The 15314-nt window shown below is 44.5% G+C and overlaps 1 protein-coding gene across 1 annotated transcript in view; it reads right to left on the bottom strand.

The window, feature by feature from the left end:
* The window catches only part of LOC145361845 (pleckstrin homology domain-containing family A member 3-like), a 299538-nt gene that overhangs the window by 132831 nt on the left and 151393 nt on the right, over positions 1 to 15314 (bottom strand). The gene's annotated exons all lie outside the window — the stretch shown is intronic.

Genomic DNA, 15314 nt, shown 5'->3' with positions numbered 1-15314 from the left:
CAGTTGTTGATTGAAAAAAGTGCTTTGTGGGGAGTAGGTGAAACCTGGCTTAAGTCCAGGGTTCAGGATTGAAAAGAGCAGGATAGGAGTCAAGGGGGCAACAGTCTTTGTGGAGCAGAGAAGAGAGGGCGCCAAAGTTGAGTTTTAGAAGACTGTAGATAGTGGAAAGTTGGGGCACTTAGGACAAAATGAATTAAAGTGGGGAGCGCAACCAGTCGTCAGATTACATGAATTTCTAGCTCTGAGAAACCATTCGTCCCATTGTGTCTTTGATGCTGGTCCAGTGTTCACTGAGGCTGTCTAATCTTGTTCCCAAATTGATATCTAATTCTTTAATGTTGTTAAATTGTTCCTGCTTCAGTATTCCTCTGTGTAGCAAGGCTTTCCAACATCCCTCTGTGCTCCTGCAATGGGAAATTCCATCTTTACTTCCTTACATCTAAGTTGGTGATGAGTGGAAATTTTATTTTTTCACTATTTAACCTCAAGGCTTTCCATATCTTTGAAAACCCTTGGACATTTCATCCTCCAACATCTCTGTTTAGTGAAATGAAGCCCAATCTTTCAAGCTTGTCTTCGAATTGGTAGTCCAATTGTCCCTGCACCTTTCTAATGCTGTAGATTTATTGCATCAAGATCAAGCTCGCTGATGCCAATGCCAAAGTTGGGGTGTAGAGAGCATGGGTTAGTGATGGAAATTCAACACCACAGAACTGATCCATCAAGCCATCTTCCCTTTTTTTAAAAAAAATGGCTCCCTGCTAAGAGCGGGGTTGATAAATTCACTCTCCTGTTTGACAGCGATAATGCAAGGAGTAAACTAAAACTTCCGAAAGAAAGCTCTGAAACCATCTCCTCATGTCCCAAGGTGAAAACCCCAGATGGCAGCTTAACCTCACAGGCTGAACATTGTGTGATCAAGTCCAATGGTCAGCTGTGGGTGACATGTCTATCACCAACAGGTTCTGATACCATAATGTTCCATATAATGTCTGATTGCCTGTGTCTGTACTTAACCTTGTGGCTTTCAGTTCTGTTGTTAACTTGATACTCATGGGGCCCTTTAAAGAAATGAATATGCACAGAGTTCACTGCTATTGAGGTAAATCTGTTCCACACTGTTGGCTAGGGGAAAAACGTCTTCTAATCTCCTATCTTGCTGAGGCTTGCCCAGGTTGCACCTATGTCCTCCAGTTCTATGATCTGAATTTAAGTTGAATAACTGGCTTTTATCTCTATTATCTCTGTCTGTCAGACTTGAAATATCTAGATGATGTCACCTCTCAATCTATCAACAGTGAAAACAAACCCAGTGCTCTGAATCTCTTCAATGACAGCCATGTGTTTAGCTCTGTGAAGTACTCTCTACCCTAACAGGTCCATCTTACTCCTGCAATACTGTTTCTGGTCTGTCAGTGAAAGTGTGAGGCTATCTGCTTCTTGCATTAATACAAATACATTTAATCTTGCCCCCTTAACATGGGGGAGGTGGTGGTGTTATGGTGTTATCACTGGGCTAGTAATCCAGAGACCCAGGCTAATGCTCTGGGGACACAGTTTCAAATCCCACCACATGAAATTTAAATTCAATTAATAAATCTGGAATTAGAAGCTAGTCTAATGGTGACACGTGGTTGATTGACAGAAATCCATCCGGTTCACTAATATCCTTTAGGGAAGGAAATCTGCTGTCCTTACCTGGTCTGGTCTACATGTGACTCCCGACCCTCAGCAATGTGGTTGACTCTTAATTAACCTCTGTAATGGCAACAAGCCACTTGGTTGTATCAAACCACTACAATCTCAAAAAGGAATGAAACTAGATGGCTCACCTGGCACCGGAAATGACAATGGCAAACCAAGCCCCGTTGACCCTAAAGTCTTCCCAAAATTGGGAGAGCTGTCTCATAGATTAGTCAAGCAACAGGCTCACATATTTGTACTTATGGAATCGTACCTTTCAGATAGTGTCCCAGAAACCACCATCACCTGGGCCCTCCAAAGCTGACAGCAGCACAGTGGTTATGCACTTGGCAGGGAATATGCTCAATATCAAATCCAGATTCCATGTAGTCCCTGGAAATCAGATTAAATATGGATAAGGAAACCTCAGCTGTTATATCAGTACTTCCATGTTGAACACTATTTGGAGGAAGCACTGAGGGCAACTGGGGAACAGAATGTACTTTCGGTGGGGACTTCAATGTCCATCACCAAAAATTGCTTGGTATAGCATAACTACTAACAGAGCTGGCCAAGCCCTAAAGAACATAGCTGCTTGACTGGGTCTGCAACAGGTGGGGAGGGAAAATACCCGAAGAAGTTCATTATTTTCATTTCTACCTGCACAGGTAGAGCACATCAAAACCCGACAAGAGGTTAAAAACCTATTTGACCACATCTTCACTAATCTACCTGCTGCTGATGCATCTGTTCGTGACAGCACTGGTAGGAGTGACCACTGTACAGCCCTTGTGGAGATGAAGTCCTGTTTTCACACTGAGGTTGCCCTCCATCGTGTTGTGTGACACTACCACTGCGCTAAATGATTTCAAACAGATCTAGCAACTGAAAACTGGACATCTATGAGGTTCTGTGGGTCATCAGCAGCAGCAAGAATTGTAGTCAACCACAACCTATTACCATGTAGCCCGACATATTCCTCACTCTACCTTTACAATCAAGCCAGGGGATCAACCCTAATTCAATGAAGAGTGTAGGAGGGCATGCAGGAACAGCACCAAACATACCTAAAAATGAGGTGTCAACCTGGTGAAGCTACAACATTGGACCATTTATGTGTTAAAAGGCATAAACAGCAAATAATAGTTAAGCAATTCCACAACCTACAGATCAAGTAGTCCTGCCACATCCTGTTATAAATGGTGATTGGCAACTAAACAACTAACTGGAAGAGGAGGCTCCACAAATATCCCCATCCTCAATTTTGGAGGAGCCCAGCACATCAGTGCAAAGGACAGGGCTGAAGCATTTGCAATTATCTTCAGCCAGAAGTGCCGAGTGGATGATCCACCTCGGCTGCCTCCTGAGGTCCCCAGTACCAAGCTGCCAACCTTCAGCCAATTCAATTCATTTCACGTGATATCAAGAAACGGCTGGAGACACTGGATACTGGAAAGGCTATTGGCCCTGATAACATTCTGGCAAGAGTGCTGAAGACTTGTGCTCCAGAGCTAGCCATGCCCCTAGCCAAGCTGTTCCAGTACAGCTGCAACACTGGCATCTACCCGACAATGTGGAAAATGGCCCAGGTAAGTCCAACACACAAAAAGCAGGACAAATCCAACCCGGCCAATTACTGCCCAATCAGTCTACTCTCGATCATCAGTAAAGTGATGGAAGGGGTCGTTGACAGCGCTATCAAGCAGCACTTACTCAGCAATAACCTGCTCAGTGACGCCCAGTTTGGGTTTCACCAGGGTCACTCAGCTCCTGACCTCATTACAGCCTTGGTTCAAACATGGACAAAAGAGCTGAATTCCAGATGAGATTGACTGACCTATACATCAAGGCAGCATTTGACTGCGTCAAGGAGCCCTAGTAAAACTGGAATCAATGGGAATCGGGGGAAAGACTCCATTGTTCAGACTCATACCTGGCACAAAGGAAGAAGATTGTGATTGTTAGAGCAATTAGGGATGGGCAACAAGTGTTCACCATCAACACCCAAATTACATGAAAGAAAAAAAAGACAAAGATATTGCTGTTCTTGTTTAAAACCCTTACAGTTGTATTTCTCTCTTTACAAGAGTATTTCATTCCTCTCTTGGTAATATGTCGACCAACAGCTTCGTCCTCAGCCCTCTGCATCTGGTTCAATCAAATGCCAATTTCCATCTCGTGTTTTGAGTTTTCACACTCTTTAAGTACATGTCTGTCTTCCTGCATAGGTTAACAAGTCTCAGAAACACTCTGCATTATCTGCAAAGTTAATCTACAAAGTCAGTTCCCTCCTACATGCAGATACACATCTCCATGTTTGCCACAAAATGTCGCTGGGCAATTTGTTCCACATTTACCTCTGGCCCATGGCAAACCTGCGCACAGCTTCACAGCTGGCCCTCGCATGACTAGAGGGCACTGGTTACAGTCACAGCACACTTGCGTCTTCAAAGAGCTCCGTACACAAAAGCAGTGTTATACAATCAGGCCACACGATGTACGGTTACTTAATGAAACACAGGATGGACCAAAGCTTTAGCTCAGGTCTGACATGTGATCCTTAAACTTACAAAATACCGACAGACAGACAGAATTTTGCCGGGCAGGGGTATGAAGGATGGCTCAACCAAGATGGTAATGTAGAAAGGGTTAAGATGCAGGACAACAATGACTTAACTGAATGGTGTAACAGGTATAAGGGGGTGAATCACCTACTTCTGTTCTTATGTTCTTCCTGTGTGAAGATTGCTGCTCTCAAAGCAGTGCAATGCATTACCTAAAGTGAGGGAGCAGACCCAATAAGAGAAGAATTCTAAGTCAATAAGGCCTTCAAGCCAATTGAGTCACCATTTTCCTGCTTCCCTCATCGCATTAACATCTCCTCCGTGGTTTGGTTCAGGAAAACTACTTAGAATCGTAGAATGGTTGCAGCACAGAAGGTGACCATTCAGCCCTTTCTGTCTGGGCCAGCTCTCTCTAAGAGTGACTCACCTAGTCCTGATCTTCCATAGCCCAGAAATTATCTTTCTGATCAGATAATTATCCAGTTCCCATGGCAGTCGGTTTAGCTCAGTTGGCTGGACGGCTGGTTTGTGATGCGGATCGCCGCCAACAACGTGGGTTCAATTCCTGTACCAGTTGAGGTTATCCATGAAGGCCCCACCTTCTCAACTTTGCCTCTCACCAGATCCTCAGGTTAAATCACCACCAGTCAGCTCTCCCCCTTAAGGGAGAGCAGCCTATGGTCATCTGGGACTAGAGCAAATTTAATCCAGTTCTCATTTGAATCTGCCTGCACCACACTCTTGGGTGGTGCATTTCAAATCCTAACCACTTACTGCATAAACAAGTTGTTTCATCATGTCACCTTTGGTTCTTTGGTGCCAATCACCATAAATCAGTGTCCCCTAGCTCTCACTCCTTCAGCCAATGGGAAAAGTTTCTCTCCATTTACTCTGAAGATGGTGTTGAACACCTTGACCAAATCTCCTCCAGTTTTCTCCAAGAAGAATGACCCCAGCTTCTCTAAACTATCTCTGTTCACTGAAGTCTCTCATCCCTGGAACTATCCTTGTGAATCTTTTCAGTAGTCTGTCAAAAACCTTCATCCCTCCTAAAGTGAGATGCCCAGAATCAGACATAATCCTCCAGTTGAAGCTGATTCAGTGTTTTGTAAAGATTCACCATAAAAACTTTAAATATGAGCTTCTTTTATTCTCTCCATCTTATCCCACAATTTAACAGGCCTTTAATGCAGATTATTAAAACAGAAATTACTGTTGGGATTGACTTCCAGACAAACATTGTAAATCTGAATGGGTCTGTTTATGGTCCTCATTAGCATGTCAAACACGTGGATAATTAGGATCCTGCTCTAGTGGATGTAAAGCCCCAAGACTGTGATCGCGATACATGTTAGGCTGGGACCAATTTCCCAGTTGCCAGTAATCCAGAGACCTGCGCTAATGGTCTGGGGACATGAGTTCAAATCCCACCATGGCAGCTGGTAAAATTTAAATTCAATTAATAAAATCTGCAATAAGAAGTGAATCTCTCAGTAATGGTGACATAAGAACATAAGAACATAAGAAATAGGAGCAGGAGTAGGCCATCTGGCCCTTCGAGCCTGCCCCGCCATTCAATAAGATCATGGCTGATCTGTCGTGGCTCAGTTCCACTTTCCCGCTTTCTCCCCATAACCCTTAATCCCCTCTCTTATCAAAAACCCATCAACCCGCTTCTTAAAAATATTTAGCGAGGCAGCCTCCACCACTTCAACGGGCAGAGAATTCCAGATATTCACCACCCTTTGAGTGAAGAAGTTCCTCCTCAACTCCGTTCTAAACCGCCCCCCCTTTATCTTGAGGCTGTGCCCCCTAGTCCTACTGTCTTTTTTGAGCGGGAAGAGTCTCTCCACCTCTATCCTATCCATCCCATTCATCATCTTATACGTCTCAATGAGATCTCCCCTCATTCTTCTAAACTCTAACGAGTACAAGCCTAGTTTATTCAGCCTCTCCTCATAGCTCAACCCCCTCAACTCCGGTATCAGCCTAGTAAACCTCCTCTGCACTCCCTCCAAGGCCAAAATATCCTTGCGCAGGTGCGGCGCCCAAAACTGCACACAGTACTCCAGCTGCGGCCTCACCAATGCCCTATACAGCTGCAGCAAGACCTCCCTACTTTTATATTCAATCCCCCTCGCTATGAAGGCCAGCATCCCATTCGCCTTCCTGACCACCTGCTGCACCTGCAGGCTGGGTTTTTGCGACTCATGCACAAGGACCCCGAGGTCCCTCTGCACCGTCGCCTGCTGCAGTTTTTTGCCACGTAAGTAATAGTCCTTCCTACCATTCTTCCTACCAAAGTGGACCACCTCACACTTGCCAACATTAAATTCCATTTGCCATTTCCTGGCCCATTCGCCCAGCCTATCCAGATCCTTCTGCAGACTCTCCACACCCTCCGCACAATTTGCCTTTCCCCCAATCTTGGTGTCATCAGCAAATTTCGACACCCTACACTCGGTTCCCTCCTCCAGATCACAGCTATCATTGATTGTTGGAAAAACCCATCTGGTTCACTAATGTCCCTTCAGGGAAGGAAATCTGCCTGGTCTACATGTGATTCCAGAGCCACAGCAATGTGGTTGGCTCTTAACTGTCCTCGGGAATGACAAAGCAAGTCACTCAGTTCAAAGGCAAATAGAGATGAGCAACAAATGCTCACGGCGCCAACATCCCATGAAAGAATAAAGGAAAATGTAGTGACACTGCTGATCAGAAACTCACTATAGCTGAATTGAAAATATGGCTTATACCTGGAATATGATGCAGTAATTTGAATTGACAGTGGTAACCGTACAATTATTGTTTTCAGCCTTAGTCACTATGCATGTTTTGCAAATAATCTATTAACTTTCAGAAGAAAATGTTCAAACGTAGGGGGAGCTGGAAATCTTGCAAAGGAACGGTATTGCTATGGAATTGTTGACAAGAGAAGTCATTTCCTCTCTTGTTATGAGAACAGAAACATATAGTAGACCAGGAAGTATCAGTGGAGAGAGAGAGAAAAACAGACAGACAGAGTCGATGACCTTTGGCAGAACAAAACCAGCACCTGCAGTTTTTTTTGCCATTTACAAGTTAAACTGGGAATTATGAGCCCTGCTGTTGTCCTGAGCTATGGATTTCTTTTGGGCAGAATTTCAAATGAACAATGTGATAATCTATGTCCACAGCTCTAGAATTCTACCTCCTCCTCTCCTTAAGAATCTCCCTAAAACCTACCCCTTTGACAAAGGTTTCCCTGTCCCTATTATCACTGTATGTGGCTTGGTATTAAATTTTGTTTGATAACAACCCTATGAGGTGCTCTGGTACGTTTTTACGACACGCAAGGTGCTATCGAATTACAATTTACTGTTTCTGTATACTGTTTCACATCCAGTACCTTCAGCTCCTTTGTTTTGGCAGTGAGAAGAATTAAAATGATTGCCACTGTTCGAGCTCAGGACAATTCTGCTTGACACACTTGTTTCGCAACAGCGTCCTTCGATGTAAAAGCAGTCCCTGGCAAATTAGGATAAGATGAGCCGCAGCTTCTGGTAGGCATAGGAACCCTGGCATTGGGGCCATTCATGGTTCCTGGCTCCAAGAGTGTCTTGTTGGCCCTTTTGCCTGCGCGACCTTCCCTAGGGCGGCCAATTAACAGACTGCATCTGGGAGCCCTGCCCAATTTGGAATGTGCTGGCGGGAAGACCAATTGGAGCACTTGAGGGTGTAGGCAGTTGGCAGCCCCACTGGGAGAGGTGGGCTCTGCCAAAGTAAATGCAAGGGCACTTCAAGCTACAAAGTTCAAAATAAGTGTGGCCACAGCTGCCAGACCAACATTGTGGACAGGAGGGGGAAGGTGAAGTATTGTCTCCATTGAAAAATGGCCAATAATTGGATCCTCAAGTGGTATAATTGGCTGCCCATCTTGTTGGAGCATGCTGTCAATTTTCTTCCCTGCCTGCTCCTCTGGGGCACAAATGCATCTGGCATCAAATCCTGATGAGGCTATTCCCTATTTTCCCAGTCACCCGTCCTTCAACCTAATCTCCTCAGGGCAGGGAAAACTCAGCCCAATGTGTTATCTGGTTTCAATTTGCATTCATGCTTTAACTGTCCCCTGCAAGTTGCAAGCTGTAGAATTTAATTCAGATCTGTAATTATACAAAAATATATTTCTTCAATTCATTAATGGGACATGGGTGTTGCTGGCAAGGCCAGAATTTACAGAATGGGGTGGCACAGTGGCACAATGGTTAGCACTGCTGCCTCACAGCACCAGGGACCTGGGTTCAGTTCTGGCCTTGGATGACTGTGTGGAGTTTGCATGTTTTCCCCATGTCTACATGGGTTTCCTCCCAAAGTCCAAAGAAGTGCGGGTTAGATGGATTAGCCATGATAAATGTGTGGGGTTACAGAGATAGGACAGAGGGGAGGCTCCAGACTGGGATGCTCTTTTGGAGAGTCAGTGCAGATTGTAAGATCCCGCCGGCATGAATGGGAGCAAGATTTTGGCACTCACTTTTGATATGCCTGGTGTGATTAAACATTCAGGAAACCATTTTGATCTATGTGACTCAGTACTCAGTACTTTGACCATATCATCTACTGATAAATTCTTCTTCATAATAATGCTATTAATTAATTTGTTAACTTTGTCTATGAAACCAGCAGTAAGAGGTTTAATTGTGAGCTCTAAGTCTCAGACTGTCATAGTGTTCTCTCTCACTCCATTTACAACTTCATTTTATAAGTTCCCCTATTTGCCACACTTCCCTCTTGACAAGATGAGTTGTCATCTCCTATTAACTTCAGTGTAATTTGATTGAAGCTGGTGAACCTTGTAATCCGTCCCCAGATAGATGTTTACTTACCTGTACCGATTGACATCTGGAGACATCTGGTGGAACTCTGTGGATCCTACACACTGTGCAGAATTCGCGAACCTCTGCAGACCTTCTCAGAACCAGTACTTTGGGGACCAATTTAATTTTGTGCAGACTGGTATAAAGACGGCAACAATCCAGTTCAAATAGCAGTGCATGGCATACTGGCTTGCTTGCACCTCTGTTGCAACTGCTGCCATTATGAAAGGGGCCTACTGCTGAGTGGCTGAAGCAGCTGCCTGGATCAAACAGTAAGCTCTTTTTAATATACAAATTGACATTCTATAACTTGGATAGAACCCCAAATGCCATTTTAGGAGAGAATTGATTAGTTTGTATACTCTGCACTCTTCGATTGAATGACGTGAAAAGAGGCCCAGTAAAAGTAGGTTTGACATGATTTTAGTGAGCCTAAGATCTGATGTAGGCCCCTTAGCGCTTCGAGCCTGCTCCGCCATTCAATCATGGTTGATGTACCAGCTCCGCTCTGCCTTCCTGCATTACTCCCAAATCCCTTAATTCCCCTTAGTACCCTAAAATGTATTGAATTTTCTCTCAACAATGGAGCATTTACACCTCTCTGGGGTAGAGAATTCCAAAGATTGGCAACTCTTTGAATGAAGAAATTTCTCTTCAGCTTAGTCCAAAATGATCTTGAGACTGAATTTCCATGTCCTAGAATCCTTGACCAGAGGGAAACAGCTTCTCAAAATCAACCCCATGAAGTCCGTTAAGAATTTTGTCTGTTTGAATGAGATCACCTGTTGTTATTGGAAACTCTCGGGAGTATAGGCCTAGCCTACTCAATTTCTCCTCACAGGACTCCCTTCATCCCAAGGGGCAGTCTAATGAACTTGTAGCATGTCCCTTCTTAGGTAAGGAGACCAAATTGTACATGGCGTGATATCAGTAAGGCAGAAATTTTGGTTTTAACACTTTTACATCAATCTGGCCTCTGCTTAATAAAATGTTTGGCACCCATTGTACTGCTGGAAGTCTTGGTTGGCACAGAAATGGCTGTGGCTGGAATTGCAATGCTCCATAGCATGGGAGCTTGAACCCACAAATCTGACCATAATCGTCCCGGGATGGGGTGTGCACGAGGCACAAGCTGAGCAGTTCTCCACACAAAAGGTTATAAATCTGTGTCTCTTAGTGACTGGCAATAGAATGGTATCATCAAGCTGTCAGTCCTCCCGGTGACGACAGGATGGTGAAGCAACAGCAAGAGACAGCAGGAGAAAATATCAAAAATCCAAAAACGTGGTTCTGATTAAACTATTATTCGACAACTGCTTGGGCCACATATGTCTCCTCCCATTTCAAACTTTTAGACAAGCATCATTGCCTTGTTATAATTTTTTTTAATTCATAAATTGGGTATCTTTAACAACATATTCTTTGCCAAATGGGAACAAACAATATTGTGGCGCAGGCAGGTTCAATAGAAGCTTTCAAAAAGGTATTGGACTGTTATTTGACAAACCTCTTTTCTCCCATACACCCACCATATAAACTCTCCAACCTAGAATCACACCCTCTCCTTGAGCTTCGAATCTCATCAGGCCTCTATATCCCCAATGTCTCAGTTCCATACAAGGCCATCTTTGATGGCTCACATCCCCTTAACCACTTCCAACCCTACTTACTTCTGTATCCATACCTCTCCCCAAGTCGATTATAATTGCTGCCAACTTTCAAGCTGCCAACTGCCTAGTCTTTTTACCTTTCATTTTCCACAGTGTTTCTGCTCAATGAAGCTGACATCCAACTTTGAGATCCTTGTGTGCCTCATACTCCCTCTGAGCTTATTGTGTCCATGAGACCCATTCACTGTCTGCTCCATGACCCTCCCCCCCACCCCATTCCTATTAAATTACCAACCTCCTGACTTCCCTATGTGACCCCCATGTAAATGCTTCTCTTTCTTTGAAAACTACCAGCACTGCACGCACCCCCCGCCCCTTGAAAAGAAAGCCCCCCCCTTTAGAAAAAAGCCCCCTTGACTGATTTGTCTTTGTAAACTGCCATTCCATCTCCAGTGTCACTTTCCTCTCCAAAGACCTTGGAGCTTCTTGGCTCTGGTGCCTTCAAGATCAATCAGTACACAAGCACTTCTAGTTTCTATGGGAAAGGGGGATCTGAATATTGAATTTGATGATCAGCCATGAAGGGCCGAATGGCCTACTCCTGCTTCTAGTTTCTATGTTACGTAGACACAGGAGGTGATTAATGTTGCAACTCTCTTTATTGCTGTCACAGTCAAACTAATGAGAAAACATGGATCCTGCAATCCTACAATACACTGGCTTGTAAAGTGTGACATATCAGACAAAATATACAATATATAACAGTGAATATTTGTCTCCCAACTCCATGTTTCAATCTCTTTGATTAGGTTTCCTCACTGGTCACAACACTGTAATGGCCCCCAACAAATGGCACCCTCTATGACTGTGAAACCTCTTCCCCCCAATCCTAAGCTCTGGAATTTCCTCCCTAAATCTCTCTGCACATCTCTAACTCTCTTTCCAGCTACAAGACATTCATAGGCACCCACCTCTTTGACCAAGCTTTTGGTCATTTGCCCTCATATCACCTGATGTGGCTTGGTATCATTTTTACCTTCTAACGCTTTTGTGAAGCACCTTGGAAGCCTCAAAATAAATACCAGTGATTGTTTTAAAGTTTATTTATTAGTCACAAGTAGGCTTACATTAACACTGCTATGAAAATCCCCTAGTTGCTACACTCGGACACCTGTTCGGGTACACTGAGGGGGAACTTAGCATGGCCAACGATGTGCAGGTTAGGTTGATTGGCCATGGTAAATTGCCCCTTAGTATCAGGGGGTTTGGCAGAGGAAATACATGAGGCTAAGGGGAAAAGGCCTGGGTGGAATTGTGGTCGGTGCAGACTTGATGAGCCGAATGGCCTCCTTCTGCACTGTAGGGATTCTATGAATGCACTTAACCTGCACATCTTTGGATTGTGGGAGGAAACCCATGCAGACATGGGGAGAACGTTTAGACTCTGCACAGACAGTGACCCAAGCCGAGAATTGAACCTGGGTCTCTGGCACTGAGACAGCAGTGCTAGCCACTGTGCCACTGCGCCACCCTTGTTGTTGACATAAATAGAATATACCAACAGTAGACATTTGCGTTACATACAACATATATACCATTCAGCCACATTTCTCGGAGTTTTATACAGTGGGGTGGTGTAATTAAAAACTCCAAAATAAATGGAAATGTGATTCCATGTGAATGATTTTCACTTTTGGAGTTGGCTGCTGTAATTATGCCCTTTTGGAGACTTCATTAGGAGAACAACAAGGGATTTATTTACAAGCCACATAGAGCAGCTGCATGTTTGCAGCTGATTCTAAAATACCTCTGTCTTAGGGGAACTCCGCCCCCCTGGGGTGATGCCCCATTCTGTGTCCCGATTGGTCACCTGGGTCAGATGCCCTTAAATGGAAAATCACCACAGCTGCCCATCCCAATTGTGAAGGGACACTCTTGACTTATAAGATCCCCCCTCCGTTCTTGTTTACTTAGCGCAATGCAGAGTGCCAGACAGCAGGTCATTATGCACCCCAACTAGCAGCAAGATAAATGCTGTGGAAGGTCCTGATCTTGCAAAGGACATGGTGGGTGCTGTCTGGGGTGGTGATGGGGTCTCAGAGTGACAGAAGCCCAGATTAATTTTGTGTTCATCTTGTGTCATGCTTACTTCATGACTACTTGCATAGAAGCAATATGCAGCAGTAAGGAGAAAAGGCAAGGGGATGGCATTAAGTCACGATGCTCATTTGGAGAACCAGTGCAGACACGATGGGCCAAATGGCCTCCTTCTGCCCCACAACAATTCTTGAGGTCATGAAAGATCCTATAAAAATGCAATATTTTTCATTATGAAAACAAAATAAGAGCAAATCCCAATGAGAGGTTTTGCTGGTGAAATATAAAGCAGGAAAACAAATCTTATGTTGCTGCAGGTAGTAGAAAAGGAAGAATTGTTAGAGGTTGGAAGGGTCAAGAAAGAGATTGTGCTTAACATCCTCCGGTTGTGGAACTGCTGAATGTGAGGGGATGGTGGCATTGTGGTTATGTTATCAGACTACTGCCAAGGCAGCTAGTGGAATTCAATTCGTAAATCTAGAATTAAAAACCAGTGTTGGATTTTTGTAAAAATCCATCTGGTTCAGTAATGTTCCTTTAGGGAATGAAATCTGCCATCCTAACCTGATCTAGCCTACATATGACTCCAGACCCCCCCTTAATTGTCCTCTGAAAAGGCCAAGTAAGCCACTCATTTGCACCAACCAACTGCAGAAAAGTCAAGAAGCAATGAAACTGGATGAAAGCCTGGCTTTGGCCTAGGCACCTGAAGCAGCAATGATGCACCATGCCCTGTTGACCCTGCAAAATCTTACTAACATCTGGGGGCTGTGCCAGAACTAAGAGAACTGTCCCACAGACTTGTCCAGTAACAGGTGACATTGATATTTCTTTCAACTGCACCTTATAAATCTGCAAACTCTACCACCAAAAGACCAAGGGTAGCAGACGCAAGGATTCACAGCGGCCTGCTAGTTCCCCTCCAAGTCACTCACCATCCTGACTTGGAACTATATCGCTACTCCTTCACTGCCACCAGATCCTGGAACATTCTCCCTAACAACACTGTGGGTGTACCTACACTTCCTGTGTATGAGGCAGGCTAGCATATTAGGTGGAAAGCAAAGGAAGCAAATCCTGAACTCTGGCCCCACTCCTGTGTTGGATGTCCTACCCCATGTGCCCAAAGATCTGTGGGTTGAGAATTGGCCTGTTAAGTCGTATGAGACCTATGGCAGAAACTCACAATTTGGGATAGGCAACAAATGAGATTGCCAACTCTGGCTGAATGTATTCCAGGAGATTTCACTACCTGAATGGCCCACCCAGTAACTGGCCATTTCCTTCAGGCTTCAATACTCTTATCACTGGGAAATAATGTTCAAAGAAATTGAAAAGGAAAAGTACAATTTTGTGTTTAGAGCTCTTATGATTTTTTTACCCTCCCAGAGTTGCTTGCAGACATGTATAGGAGATTAATCTGCCATTCCTGGAAGCTTCGCAGTGTGGCATGATGACACAGTGGTTAGTACTGCTGCCTCGCAGCACCAGGAACTTGGGTTCAATTCCAGCCTTGTGTCTGTGCGTGGAGTGTGCATGGGTTTAAATATATAAAAATACATTTAAGACATGGGTGGATAGGTTTTTGGTAGGTAAGGGAATTAAGGGTTATGGGGAGAAAGCGGGAAAGTGGAACTGAGCCACTTCAGATCCGCCATGATCTTATTGAATGGCAGGGCAGGCTCGAAGGGCTAGATGGCCTACTCCTGCTCCTATTTCTTATGTTCTTATGTTTCCTCCAGGTGTTCTAGTTTCTTCTCACAGTCCCAAAGATGTGCAGGTTAGATGGATTGCACATGTTAAATTGCCCTAAGTGTCCCAAGATATATATAGGTTAGGGGGATTAGCAGGGTAAATACATAGGGTTATGGAGATAGGGCCTGGGCCAAATGGCCTCCTCCTGCACTAAAGGCATTCTATGATTCAGGGCACAGCTGTTAGATTGGCAACCCTAGAAACCTATACTGGTTTATCAGTGATGATCACGTCCAGGGTTGCCAATTTTATATGTTCTTGGAGGTCTCATCACATGACTTGCCCCCCCATGCTCCAGCCATTAGTCAACCAACACATAAAAGAATCATAGAATCCCTCCAGTGCAGAAAGAGTCCATTTGGCCCATCAAGTCTGTACCAACCATAATCCCACCCAGGCCCTATTCCCGTAACCCCACATATTTACCCTGGTAATCCCCTTGATACTAAGGGGCTACTTATTGCAGCCAATCAACCTAACCCACACATCTTTGGACTGTGAGAGGAAACCAGAGCACCTGGAGGAGACCCACGCAGACACAGGGAGAACGTGCAGACTCCACACAGACACAAGCTGGGAATTGAATCTGGGTCCATGGCGCTGTAAGACAGCAGTGGCAACCACTGTGCTGCCCCTAAATCCATTCTTATGACGTACTGACCTTCCTACTCCAATTGGAAAGCAAAAAGACTCATTACACAATTGGGTGATGATCAACTCTCAGAAAGTCTTCCCCCACAATTTTCAATATT

This window comes from Carcharhinus amblyrhynchos, chromosome X (assembly GCF_965287045.1).
Source record: "Carcharhinus amblyrhynchos chromosome X, sCarAmb.v2.hapA, whole genome shotgun sequence".
In the NCBI taxonomy this organism is placed as follows: Eukaryota; Metazoa; Chordata; class Chondrichthyes; order Carcharhiniformes; family Carcharhinidae; genus Carcharhinus; species Carcharhinus amblyrhynchos.
The sequence above is the reverse complement of the archived record's forward strand: the minus strand, read 5'-3'. Positions and strand labels throughout refer to the sequence as shown.